The sequence below is a fragment of the Pteropus alecto genome, unplaced genomic scaffold (genome assembly GCF_000325575.1).
Source record: "Pteropus alecto unplaced genomic scaffold, ASM32557v1 scaffold3, whole genome shotgun sequence".
NCBI lineage: Eukaryota > Metazoa > Chordata > Mammalia > Chiroptera > Pteropodidae > Pteropus > Pteropus alecto.
The window spans coordinates 30,484,594-30,499,253 of record NW_006442484.1 but is presented as its reverse complement, the minus strand read 5'-3'; the positions used below and the strand labels follow the sequence as shown (position 1 = coordinate 30,499,253).

At 33.3% G+C, this 14,660-nt stretch overlaps 1 long non-coding RNA gene across 2 annotated transcripts in view; it reads left to right on the top strand.

Annotated features, from left to right (window-relative positions):
• Nucleotides 1-14,660, top strand: part of LOC112470251 — a 133,019-nt gene that overhangs the window by 70,369 nt on the left and 47,990 nt on the right. Inside the window, exons 3-4 of one of the 2 annotated variants that reach the window (XR_003042891.1) lie at nucleotides 10,552-10,672; nucleotides 10,949-12,384. This is a non-coding gene — a long non-coding RNA (uncharacterized LOC112470251). Of the gene's footprint in view, nucleotides 1-10,551; nucleotides 10,673-10,948; nucleotides 12,385-14,660 lie in introns of those variants that run through there. The other variant, XR_003042892.1, reaches the window with a different exon arrangement.

Sequence of the window (14,660 nt, the reverse complement as noted above, 5' to 3'; positions counted from 1 at the left end):
AAAAGCTAAACTTATAGAAGCTTAGAGTAAAGTGGTGGTTAACAGGGGCTGGAGAGGTGGAGGGATTGAGGAGGTGTTACAGGGTACAAACTTACAACTTGAAGATGATAAGTTCTGGATATCTAATGCACAGTATAGTGATTATAGTCCACAGTATTGTATTACATACTTCAAAGTTGCTAAGACGAGATCTTAAATGTTCTCACCACAAAAAAGAAATAATGATTATGTGACATGATAGAGGTGTTAGTTAACAGTAGGATAATCTTATTGCAGTATATAACTGTATCAAATCAACATGTTGTACATATTATTATATTCAGTTTTCTCAATAAAAATAAATATTAAAAATAAAACATTGTACAATATAAAAGTTCTAATTACAAATAAAAATTTCAACCTAATTTTAAAAAGGAAATATTCATAAATTTTGTCTTTATATTCTTTAAAAAAGTAACTCATAAGCATGTCAAAATGCCCAGAAGCTATTATCTCTTACTTGGCCAATTACAATATCCTTATAAATACTCTTCCTGCTTCAGTTTTCATTCTTATACTTTATAGTATATTCTCTGTTGTTCAGACAGAATGATCCTTTAAAATTAAGTCAGATACACTGCTGAAAATATTCACATCACAGCCTATAAGTTTCTACCTGGTTTGATACCTGCCACCTCTCTGATCTCATACGCTCCCGTTCACCCTTCACTCATCTACTTCGCCTTTGGCCTCTTTGCCATTCTTTGTGCGTGCTTAGCAGGGGCCTGCCCCACTTGCTGTTTCCATGATTCGAAAGGCTTTCCCTATGTGGTTCCCTCTACTCCCTTCTCGGGTCTAATTAAATGTCACCCTCTCAGAAAGGCCTTTCTGCTTCATGTAAATAGGCAGCCCCACTCCCCTAAAACTTTTTGACTCTTTCTTCTGCTTATCTTTTGCACAACATAGGAATCACCTCACATTTACACATTTTTTTTTTTTTGTCTGTCTCCTTCCACTATATTTCTATCCCTGACTCTTAGAAGCTGGCACTTAGAGGCTGGCACAACAGAGGTGCTTAATAAAGATGAAGAAAAATAATTTTTGACTATATAAAAATTTTAAAAATATTTTATAGAAAACAACATAAGCAAAGTTGAAAAACCAGCATTAAACAGTATTTTTTTTTAACCTATATGATAGAAAAGATAATTTAATACACAATGACCTCCTACATATCCCTTAGGAAATGACCAAAAACACATACATAATAGTCAGTTAAGAGAAAAAGAAGCAATAATGGTCAAAAATATATGATAAGATCTGTAAACTCACTAGTAATGAGAGAAATGGAAGTAGAAACACTATTTCTAACCAGCAAAATTAGGAAACATTAAAAAATATGACCGTCTGCAGGGTTGGCAAGAGCTGCAGAGAACAGGTACACTCATGTAGTCTTGATGTCAGGACATTTTGGTAAACTAGATTGGAAGTCTATTTGGAAATATTTATTAACATGTTAAGGTACTTCTGTTGCACATATAGAAATCTTTATGAGTGAAAAACTCACATGAGTACACAGCATTTACATGACATTAGTCTATTTGGTTCCTTGAAATAGTGGAGACATGAAACAAACCTGTGTCCTAATGACAAATCCATTCCCTGGATCAGCACACTACCTATTTATTCAGGTCTCTGTTCAAATCTCCCCTCCTGCCTTTGTGATCGCACTACTTAATCTATTCTCAAGATTGTATTTTGTTTCCCAATGTGTGAAGATCATTCAAATATTTATTAAGAAAAATCTCTAAATACTGTTGTGAAAGCATAGTAACAATACCTTGTCAAGAGAAGAAAAGCATAGACACCTGCAAGAATATAAACCAATTTCTATGAACAATGATTCCTTCAGAGGAGAAGAATGGAAGACTTAGTCCTTTTGCTCTAGTTTTTAACAAAGAGCATGTTTATTTGACACTTTAGCCAAGAACAACAAAATGTCATTATCTTAAAAATAGATGGTAAAATTTGTAATTATTGATATTCTTTAATAATTTCAATAGAAGTTGGTGTTTGGGATTATAATTCTATTACATTAACTTTTCTCTCTAGAGAATGAATAAGGAAAACATGGCATATTAAAACAGTGAGAGGATTTGTGAGCATGCACAAAGATGCATGCATGTGAACTGTTGTTTCTCACTCTATTCCCACTTGAGAGATATGGGGCATTTTTGGTCCAAACATAGAGGTGTCATATACATAAGGGAAAGGAGCACCCTAACTTTTCCATTTTTTATTCCTAAAACCAGCCCTCTCAACCATCATCACAAAAGCAATATTTTTAATAGAAAACACAAAAGTTGGCAAGTGTTCAATATTCTAAAAAGGCTTTATTAATTCAGGAAACTAGTATTAGAATCCATGTTTTCTTTATGTTGTTATTCCCTACTTACTGGATGAAATTCTTTTTGTGCCAATACATACTGTATTTCTAGGACAATTTTAAAATTTGAAGGATTTAATGTGAAATTTTCATCATCTTTTATAGATATTCATAACATAGTTTTTGCACTTTTTCCTAAAACTAAACAGAACTTTTGAAATGCCCTTTTGGTGAAGAGCTGTATTTGAAATCTATAACAGATGAAGTGACAAAAAGTAGATAAAAACTCTACCACATGTATTTCTATTACTATGACCGCTACTAACACTAATAATAACCACTATTATTACTAGCATTTATTTAGTGCTCAGTTTATGCCAGAAATTATTCCAGGTGGCTTATGCATACATAGACTTGATATACGTATAAAGTATTTAGACATGTGCTTGGTGTGCAATAAATGCTCTCAAGTATTAACTACTATTATTATATCTAATAAGGTAGGACCTATTAGAATTGTGCATTGGGAAAAACTTGAGATACTGAGAATTTAAAGTCCATTCTCTTAACATTAATTTGATACTTTTTTTCAGTAAAAGATATCTAACATGTTATAGTATATTATGTAAATGATCCCTATCATCTGATTCTTAAATGGGGTGGGGGGAGCAAGAAAGCAGAAAAATCAGTTCATTTACTGTATCATACCAGAAAATTCCAAAGAAATTGAAACTAGCCACTCTAAACGTTATAAAAAAATAATTTTAACCCAAACTTGAAAAGCACTCGTGTGTGGTATAAGAAAGTAGGCTTTAAGAATAACAGAACTATGTTGCAAAACAATTTGAGTTTGAAAAGGAAAGGACTGAAGATTTTTTAGGATGGTAGATTGTAATTACCTAATTGGAATATTAATTCTGTTCGTCTTCCTACGAAGAGTATTTCAGTTTTTGTTTTATTCCTTGGTGGTACATCCAATTTCTGAAAACAAGATGTGCCTGTAAAAAAATCCAGTTCCCAGCACTAAGGAGCAAATGCACATTTCCTATTAATTGTTATTATTGAAACTGAGTATCATGGAAATAGAAACAGCAAATGGTAACATTAATAACTAAAAACAAAAACCAAAACAAAAAAAGAAAAAACAATTTCACTACATTGTGCAATAGTACAAAACAGGTAAAATATATTTCAGGGTTTAGATTTTCCGAACTGAACTAAAACTACTAAAAGAAAAGAAACTTTGGAATGAGTTTTTTGTGCTTGTCAGTTCCATTTCATCTTATTTTGTGAAATATACAGAGGTGGTACAAGGCTCATATATTTACTGGACACTGTTCCACTGAAAATGCTGAGGTCCACATACCTACCGCCCACCTGAACTACAACAGCATTATTCACAATGGACAGCTTCTCCTTTGGGCATGTTTCTACAGTGATAACAGAATCCTTGGTATAGAACTCAATGTGCCTGTTGCAGTCAAATGTCAAAGAGGGGAAAAAAAGAGTCCACTTTAGCATTTTAGAATGAGATGCTAAAACATTTTTTAAAAAAATTCTCTGGTAGAATCAAAGACTAGAAAAGACAGCACCATGCTTTCAATCAGGTCTGTTTATATTATACTATTGGATAGTAGGGGTATGCCCAATTATAAAACCTATACATAAAGAAATTCCATAAGCTCTCATGAATTCTAGCAGCAAAATGTACAATAGACAGATTACTTACTTACTGTATTTATTGATACTCCACAATTTTACAAACTCTAGATAGAATATTTTACTTTATCATTTCTATTGGGATGCTGCCATTTTGAAGGAACTAAGGCTGTCTCTGATGTTTTATTTAGTTGTTCAACCTCCCAAACAAACAAGAACTCTTATTAGAGAATTCTCTTTCGAATTTGCCATGCTTTAAGATTCCATTCTGTAATTCATTAGTCAAAACTTTTCTAAGCATTAGAGGATTTAGTTCTTTGTAAGCCTCAGGATTGTGTATTTAACTATTTAAACTCCATCTCTTCTTTTTAATGAGTGCATGAGTCTCATAGATGTGAAGCTTCTCAAGGGATTGCATCTACTATTTATCCTGTAGAGAAGCCAGCACAATTGTCTGATGACCCTATTTTTTATTTTATTTTAAATCATATTTAAGTTTATCCTTTACGGGTATCCCAAGGTCCTATTTCTAAAATTCCATTTTTTTGATAACCCTCTAAACTTCCTGATGTCTTGTAATTTAAGAAGTATGTTTTCTTCATATCACCCAATAGCCAAAAATGTGAGTGAAAGATTGGTACAGTAGCACACCTCTCTTCTGAAAGATACCAGTCCATTCTTCTATACTCATGTTGGTTATGATTGTCCAACTGATTATGTAGCTAATATTTTGGCAATCAGCCTCTGTTGTTTCCACCCTAACCAGTTGTTCCAAGATTAGCCAGAATAGACTAAATGTATGCTATGATGATGAAAAACCCTAAAGTCTCAGTGTCTGCCTACAAACTATGGCTAATTCAAAGCTTAAAACAATACATTTATTATCTCAAGCTTTAATGAATTAGAAGTATAGGCAAAGTTTACGAGTCTTTTGCTCAGGATCTCACAAAGCTGCAAAAAAATATGTTGACCAGACTGCATTCCTTTGTAGAGGTTAGTAGTCTTCCAAGTGCATATGGTTGTTAGAAGAATTCATTTTCCAAATTCATATTCTGAGTATCAAATTTGCTAAAGTGCATAGAACTCATTCAAAAAAAGTAGTTTTTCTCTATCTTTCCTATTGTCCAAAATAGTTTAATCTATGTAGTTTATTGTTTTTGTTTTACACATAGTGGCATTTAACTATAGTTTTTGTGACATTTTTTAAAAGATTTACAGTTAAACTCCTCTAATCCATACCCTTGCATCACAATCTTATTTTCTATGGGACTTGAGTTGTATCTATTTTGTTTAACTATGATAAAAACTCATTTCAATCCCCTTGCCACTATCACCACAATGAACCATTTAAGGTCACTTTGATGTCTATTTAAATATTCGATCAGCTATATCCCACACCAGAGAGATTATAACGCTGAGGGCCCAACTTTTCGGATAGGTTTTGGCTAGGGAATATCCTCAGAACTTAGAGGCCTCCCAGTTTCTTGATACAATGAGCTTTCCTTGGCAGGCAGTTCACTTCATTGTAGCTTTCACTTTAAAGGCCAGAAAGACAGTCTCTCCCCTGCAATTTGTTAAGCAGAGTCTTTATGATGTAACGTAGTAATATCTCACCACCTTTGCCATATTATTTTGGTAAGAAGCAACAAGTTCTGCCTGCTGAAAAGAGAAGGGCTTATACAAGGGTATGACTCATGAAGAGTCACTTTAGGTCATGCCTGTCATCGTGGTTTAATGAAATCAAGAGTTTATATCGTATCCATGCAAAGTCTGCTGCAGTTTTCAGTAACTATGCAGGGCAGCTTTCCTTCACGTGGAGTCTCAGACATCTAGGCTACCTCAGTTAGTGACACTATCATCTCAATTCGAGATACCTTCTTTAAAACTTTTGATTACACATGCACACGCACACACACACACACACACACACACACTCACACACACACACACAAAGTGGTTGTTGTACTGTAGTGATTTAATTATGAGCTCTCAAAATTTATATGTTAACCCTAAATGTGACTATAGGAAAAAGGCTTTTAAAGAGGTAATTGATTTTAAATAAAGTCATAAAAGTGGAGCCCTAATCCAGAGATACCAGGGATACACATGATAGAGAAAAGACTGTGGGAGAGCACAATGAGAAAGCGGCCATTAGCAAGCCAAGGAGAGAGGCCATGGGAGGCACAAAATTTGCTGACACCTTAATTTTGGACTTCCAGTCTCCAGAACCATGAAAAATGAATTTCTATTGTTTTAGCTACCTAGTCTTTGATATTTTGTTATGGCAGCCCTAGCAAACAAATACAACATAAAAGAAAAATAAATGTTATTAGCCTAATATTTACAGCTTTATAGCTCTTTATCACCTATTTGCTTATTGATTTTAGTAGACAACCTGTAAATTACATATTTGTTTTTTTAATTCTCATTCTACAGATCAGAAGGAGGCTCTCAAGAGCAATGTAACTAATGCAGTTACCTATTCCCAGTTAACTCGTGGACCAAACTCAGCACAATGTTTACTTTGTATTCTGGGATAATCCAAATTTTCAATAATGAGTTATCTCAAGCAAAAGTGATTAATTGAGAAGCCTATAAACATTTGCTTTTGGCTACAAAGGGATGTATGGACTAAGATTGCTGCCCCATATAAACTTCAATTTAATTGGAAATTACCAAGGAATATTTATTTTAGCAGTTGCAGCTTGGGGTTTAATTATGTTTTAATTTTTTTATGGTTTTAGAAAACAATATCTGAAGGAAATAATTATAACAACAATATCTCTGGTACTATTATTAGGGTGCACATGTCACTGGTCAGGTCTCTATGAGAGGAATAGCCAGGAATTTCAAACAGTTTGGGCAACTTTTGTTAAAACTGTAAATATGACTGGGGGAGTAAATTCTTCTTTTGCAAAAGAGATGATTGTTTAAATAATAAGGAAATGTCCCCCACCCCCGTTAAAGGTTGGTCTTGTTAAGTGCACTCTTCCACAATGTGGGCAATCACTAGTTTCCATGGTACATTTAACATAATTAATATATGCATTTGTATTTGCAAGGGTCTTTCCTCTTTTTCCTTTGTTCCTGAAACAAACTCTACTCATCTTCATACCTGTTTTCTTGGCTGGCTACTAGCATCTGTCCTTAAAATATGCTTTAGTTCATTGAATTTTCAGAGAGTCAAATTTGCTGAAATACATAGAACTCAGTCATACATCACAAAAAGTAGTTTTTCTCTATTTTTCTTATTGTCCAAAATAGTTTATTTTGCTTAGTGTTTCTGTTTTAATACATGTATTTAGTGTCATTTAGCTATAGTTTTTGTGAGATTTTTAAATTGCCTAAGTTTAATACTTAAGTTTAAGTCTTCTAATCCTTACCCTTACATCATAATCTTATTTTCTATGGGACTTGAGTTGTGTCTGTTTTTTTTTTAATTATGATAAAAGCTCATTTCTATTTCCTGCCACTGTCACCACAATGAACCATTCCATGCCACATCAGAACATCATCTGAGGCCCCAGTCTAGTCTCATGTAGGAATGCCCATCCTAGCTCTTGCTTCAATAAGTTGATGACATTCTAAAAATTCAAATAAAGCTCAGGATCTCCCCATCAAGCTCCAGAATAGTGGTCAGCTCCTATTTTCCAGTTAAGTCTATTAGGGTTTATGTGCTGGAGGTTTTGCTTTAGGTTAACAGACTGCTGTAGTGTTAATAAAAGCATATGCAAAACTGCACACACCGTCTTTTTTTTTTAAGTAAGTGCCTATTAAAAATAACTATATGATAATTAATGAGGAAGGAAGGTAATACAGTGTATATGGTTTGTCAATATTGTAGTTAGGTCATTCATCTGTGGAGCAGTGGTATTCACCTACTTTCTCCTTTGTTTCAGAGACATAGAGTTAATATTTCACTTCTTATTTTAGACACTCTCACAAGCATTATTTTAAACGGGCAAACAAGGACCACTTCCAAGATAAAGAAAGTTGCCATTTTTGATGATGAATCCATAATGAAGGGAATCCTCATTCCAAATGGACTTCTGTAAGGCATCATTCTCCTGAAGCTACGTATGTGGGACCAGTTAATGAATGTTCAATTAAGTTGTAACATACTTAGAGACGTGGGCGATGTTTATGTGACACTAGCTTACTTTAAAACACTCCCTATTGACCTTTGCAAAAATAATACGATAGCAATTTGAGATGAATATTTACAGTAGGTGGAAATAGTTCTGAAGTGCTAATTCCCAAACCACTGTTTGTAAAATGTTCTGCTTCTTTGATCTATGTTTTCATAGGCTTCTTCAGGCAGAGACGAGTAAGATTGCCAAGTTCAACAAGACAATTTCTTATTTGAGAACAGATGGCACCTGCAGCTCTTAAATGGCAGGAATCAAGTAGACCAGGTTACTTAAAAAAATATCATTTAATTTGTCACATGATAGAATCTGCATCAGAACTACTAGATAGCTACATTTGAAGAAGCTTAAAAATACATAAATTCAAAGATAATATATCATTTAAGTAGAAAATCTGTAAATAGTAATACTTAATACTTTTACGTTAAAAATACTATTTTAAAAATGAGTTCTGTTTGTTGATGAATAGCGTCTTTGCAGTGGATATCTCTCTATTCAGGACTTATGTATGTGTAAGTTGTGGGAGAAATATTTTAAACCAAAGCTGTAAAATCATCATAGTTAGAGAGCTAACATGAGGATTTTTACTTCATTTACATTCATTACATATTATGAGTTTAATTACCTTCCTCAAATAATACCAGTATGAGGGAAAGATGCTGAAGAAGGCGTACTTCTATGATGATTTTATTGATTGTGACTGATGGATGGCATCAACATTTCATAGTGAAGAATCATGGTTTTGTTACATCAGGAAAATTAAATTGGGAGAGTTATTTTCTTTCCCAGTGATAGTGGCAGTTAGAATATTTCACCTGTAATGAGATGTGTGCGTTATGTGCCATCGTGAACCACGGCTCAGCCATTAAATATATGTAAATGAAGAGAAACACAAGAGAGCTCGGGCATAATAACGTGCAGAACAGAGAAATGGATCCTGGAAAGTGATTAATTTATTTGATGATGCCTCAAGTGAGGAATTTTAGGTCACAAATGAAGTGACAGAATGACAAATTACCATTTTAAAGAATTTACTGGGCATCATTACTGAACAATTGTCAGGTAGTTTATGGTGGCTGAGAAGATGGTATAAATATAGATCTTTTCCTTATCTGAGATGAATTATTAATCACCTTTTTAAAAATCTTTGTGAGTGATGGTTGGCCGTCTGATTGGAAATAATGTGTTCTACAATTTTAACTAAATTCTAATATGATATGTAACAGGAATCTTTACAATTAAAGTCTCAGTGGAGAGTGGTAGGAGGTTTACAGTCAATTGCAGTTTTAATGTGATAGAAGAGGATGAATCCACTAGCATGTTTCAATAGATTTCTTTAGGTATATTATCCCTGCTGTGATGTTATTCAAATGTTTACAGTTTATTTTCATTTGAAAAATGACATTCAGATACTTAAATTGTTTTCCTTGGTTTATTAGTTAATGAAAATGGAATTCTAGTAATTACTATAGTTTTGCAGCCTGCCACATTATTTAAAGTGAAGTGACTGCCTTTGTCAGTGACATTATAAATGTCGTCTTCCTGTGTTTTGTTCAATTTTTGTTTGCTTTATCTATGTCATGTCCCTTCTCTGTCTATGTCACAGTGTCTAATACCAGTAACAACTGGAGTGTGAAAGACAAAGTCAGAATTTGAAATAAAGACATTTTCTCAAGTTTCTTTGTATGTTTTTATGATTAACGCATGTACTGACCTGCTTTGTACATAGTATTAACAACTCCCCCCCAAAAAATAAAAACAAAACTCTAATATGAAGTGCACTAAAAAATCTAAACGCAAATGTCTGTTTATGTTAGACAATTTAAACCAGAATTTATATATCTATTCAAATATGATCAGCCTCTTAGACCAAATGTATTTGCTATTGGAGAGGGTTTTTGTGTGTGTATGTGTGTATTTTAATAAGGATTAAAGACAGGGGTTGTTTTTTAAACAATATATGCTAGTTATTTAACAGAGTAGAAATGTCTAGAGAATCATTTTTGACAAGCTTGCTCCTCAGCAAGCAAATAGCAGTTGCTACTTTGCATTTTAGATGGGAAGTCCCTAAATGACTAATCTTTTACCTGGAAGAAAGCTTTAGATTTTGCTCCTTTTTCTCTATTATGTGCACTTTCTCATTTCAATCTTGATTCATTCTGAGGATACATGAAAAATTTAAATAAGTATTTCCCATGTTACCCATGACATCTTACATTACTGAACAGGCAAGAAATTTAAATTTTGAATATACTGCTGCTTTTTAATTCATTTTGTTTTTACTTTTTTCCCCTTCAACCTAGATGGTTGAATTTTACTTAATCTTCTGTCATTAAAAAAAGAAAACAAATAGAATTTTTTTTTTTTTTTTAATTTCAGGGTCCAGTCTATGTCATGCTGCGTTTAGAGAATACCTTGGCTGTGCTTCTTCTGCACAGTGCTTTCCTTTTCTGCAAAGGATACTGAGGTTTCTCTTGGTGTGAATAATGGCACATTTCAGGTAAGTCCATCCCAATATTTCTCCATTAGAGAAGACCCTCATCTCTACTTTCCTTTTGTTCTTGCTTGCCACAGAAAATATAAACATGCAAATAAATAAATGTGGGCATGCCTTTCTAGAGAAAACTCAAATCCTGTATAAAGTACTATAGAGAGATTGAACTTGTTTAACCTAGCACAGTTCAGAGTAGTCAAGGGTATTATCAGAGAAAGAATGACTGCTTTATGTGAACTGAGCTCTTCTGCCACACTTTAAATACTTTTCGTCTTCTGCCAGCTTACATCAGCTCCTCAGAGGGAACTGCAAAAATGAAATGAAGATGTCTTTGACTCCAAAGCACTGAGAGAGCAAAAGAAAAGATTTTTACTTGGGATGGTGAAGAATAGATTTTAAATGAACATACAGACGTGGGAAAGGAGGTGCCTTGTGCACTTACAAAACTATGATTTTGGGCCCTTCACATGATTCAAGACTATGATAGAGGAAGAATGAGAACATTTGATTAATTGAAATTTCAATGAATGGTCACTATGCCAAGTGTATAGAGAAAAATGTATGTTAGCAATGCCCTTAACAATCTTACAAATGATGAGCAGTTGGGCCACGAAAAATGTCCAGACATTTCTTGCAATTCTACAACTTGAAATTCCTGAGTAGTTTTATTATACCAAAATGACTTAATTATGTTCATTTTTATTTTTATTTTTTTTTCATTCTACCAATGTCAGTTTATTGTAGGAAGAGTGTTTTTCTGACTCCCTTTTCTTCTCCAAATCCTTGTGGTGGCATTTCTCCTATAAAAAAAAAAAGAAAGAAAGAAAGAAAAAGAAAAGAAAATATGACCACATAGCCCCAGAAGCCTTCTTTCTACTGCTTATTTTTACAATATATTCTTATAAAAATTTTCAAATGCATAGCAAGTGACATCCATGTTGCCATAACCTATATTATACCATTCATATTTTACTATACTCATTTTATCATATATCTATCCGTCATCAATTCATCTTGTAATTTTTAATGTTTTTTCAAGTGAATTGTAGACACTATTACATTTCTCTTAAAAGCTTCAACATTTGGTTACTATTAATCGAAGTTTAATATTTATTTATTTTCTCATGGTAAATTTTAAATATAACAGAATGTGTACTTGTTGAGTTTTGATAAATGCAGATATTGATACAACCCAAACCCCTATCAAGAGATAGGAACATAACTATCACCCCAGACAATTTCTTCATTCCCTTTCCAATCAATATTCTACCTCCACTCCCAACAGAGGAAACTGCTCTTTTGATTTTTTTCCAATAAAAATTAGTTTTGTTTCTGTTAGAATTTCATATAAAACAGAATCATATAGTATGCACTACTTTGTGTCTGGCTTATATAACTCTTTCAAACGGTTTTTGAGATTTACCCATGTTGTCACATATATCAGTAAGTTTTTTTTAATGGCTTAATAATACTACATTTTTCTGAATACACAGAAGTTTATCTATTCTCCTATAAATGGACAGTTGGGTTATTTTGAATTTGAGGTATTATGAATAAAGCGGAAATAGATATTCTTTTCATAGACTTGTTATTTCTTTCGAATACATACCTATGAGTAGTATTGCTGGCTCATAAAGTATATGGTTATTACAAAAAAATGACAGACTTTTAAACAAAATTATTGTACCATTTTATATTCTCACCAACAATAAACAAAAATTCTGGTTGATCTACCTCCTTGACAACATCTAATATTGTCAGTGTTTTTATTTTAGGCTGCTTTGCACTTTCACTTTTCTAGTTTTCCCCTCGTCTTGTTTATGTCATCGAACACTCTCTTTCTTCAGGATTTTTTTTTTAATCAGCCTTCAAACATGTTCTGGTATTTTCCTCCTTTAAAAACAAAACAAAACAAAACAAAACAAAACATTTTTGACCAAATGCTCCCCTCCAGCTACCTAATTATTTCTCTACTCTCTTTAAAAACTAAGCTTTTCTTCTTAATTAACTAATTTGCCTTCATTTTATCACTTTAATCTACCTGACTTCTAGATCCTGGGTTCCTAGACCCTTGGCCCTGGGCGCTCTTATGTTCTAATTGTTCTGTTAGGAGAATAGTGTTAATTCCTATGACTTTTAAATCAATCTCTATACTAACAATTTTCAAATTTACAACTCTAACATGGACTTCCCTGTCAGTTTCATTTGTCTAGTTTTCATTTCTACATGCCCATGATTCTGATATCTCCAAGTCATCGTATCTGAATTTTAGCTTGCAGTCTTCAAATTATTCTTTTCCTCTGGGATTCTTAATCTCTGCTAAGATTATGTGTTCCCTATTTTTACTGTCTGGAAAAAAAAAATCTAGTAATTTTCAAACCTAGTTAAACAACCTAAAAGCTGTATTTCAGGAAAAATAAAAATAATCTAAAAGAAACACCTAAAATGCCTAATGTCCAAAAATAAATTAAACAGTACTTAGAATGAATAAGAGACATAGCTAAAGTTGTTCACAGTGGAAATTTTGCTGCCTTAAGATACTTGTATCACAAAAGAAGAAAAATAAACATGAATGAGTTAAACAATTAATTTCAGGTAATAGAAAAGAAACAAAAAAAAAAAACTTGAATTAAATAAAGGATGAAAGAAATAAGGATAAAAAATAAAATAGAATTGATGGAGGAAATAAAACAAGTAACATGTCAAAAAAGAAAACCAATAAGATTTTTTGAATAGACTAATAATATTGTCAAATCTTCAGCAATACTCATTTAAATAAAAGAGAGGAGGTCCAAATGAAATTTGAAATAAGAAAACAAGCATAAATGCAATAGAGATTAAGGAGATAATAAAAAAAAAACATTTATATTTTTGCCAATAAATTAGAAATTTTGAAAATGCAACTAATTTGTCACATTCCCAGCAAAATTTAGCCTACTTAAAATAACTCAAGAATAAATAGAAAATATGAATGGTTCTATAACTATTAAAGGTATTAAAATAATAATTAAAGTTATCATTTTAAGAATTACCAAATTCATGACTCTTGCCAAATGGCTCCAAGCAGTACACAAGCTGCTGGCCAAACTTGGCCTGCTGCAGGGTTCCTCCCAGAAGGTCCTGGGGCTGGCACGTTGGTGGCCAGTTTCGACCCAAGCTGGAGCACCACCCATGGCTGCATCTGAGGATGACACATCCAAAGAGTAGACTGGGTAGGCACCAGAACCCTTCTAAAGTGAATCTTACTCTGTAGAGTTAGCTCCTTACTGGTCAGTCCTCACAGCCAATCGTCTTGAGGGTCAGTCTCTCTCACTGATGTGCAAACAGGAACTAAGTCTCAACTACAAGATAAGGGCACACACAACCCACATAAAGGACACACCTGAAGCACCTGACTCAGGTGACCAGGGAAGACTATGCTACTGGGTCTCACAAGATACCTACTCCATAAGGCCACTTTACTAAGACTGAGACTTAGGAGCCCTACCTAGTACACAGGGAGGCCATCCAAATGAGGAACTTCTGGGTGTTTATCTGAAGAAACCCAAAACACTACTTCAAAGAGACATATGCATCCATGTGTTTATTGCAGCTTTATTTATAATAGCCAATATATGGAGGTAACCTGGGTGTCCATCAATAGATAAATGGATAAAGAAGAAGTGATATATATATACAAAGGAATATTGCTCAGCCATAAAAAATAATAGAAAAAAGAATGAAATCTTGCCATCTGCAACAACATGGATGAACCTAGAGAGTATTGTGCTGAGTGGAGTAAGTCAGAAAAGAAAAATGCCATATGATTTCACTTATATGTGGAATCTAAAGAACAACAACAACAACAACAACAAAACGACCAAACAAAACAGGAACTAAGTCATAAATATAGAGAACATTTTGAGAGTTGCCATATGGGAGGGAGTTTTGATAGGGTTAAGAAGTAGAAATTGATAGTTACGAAATAGTCACAGGGATGTAAAGTATAGTATAA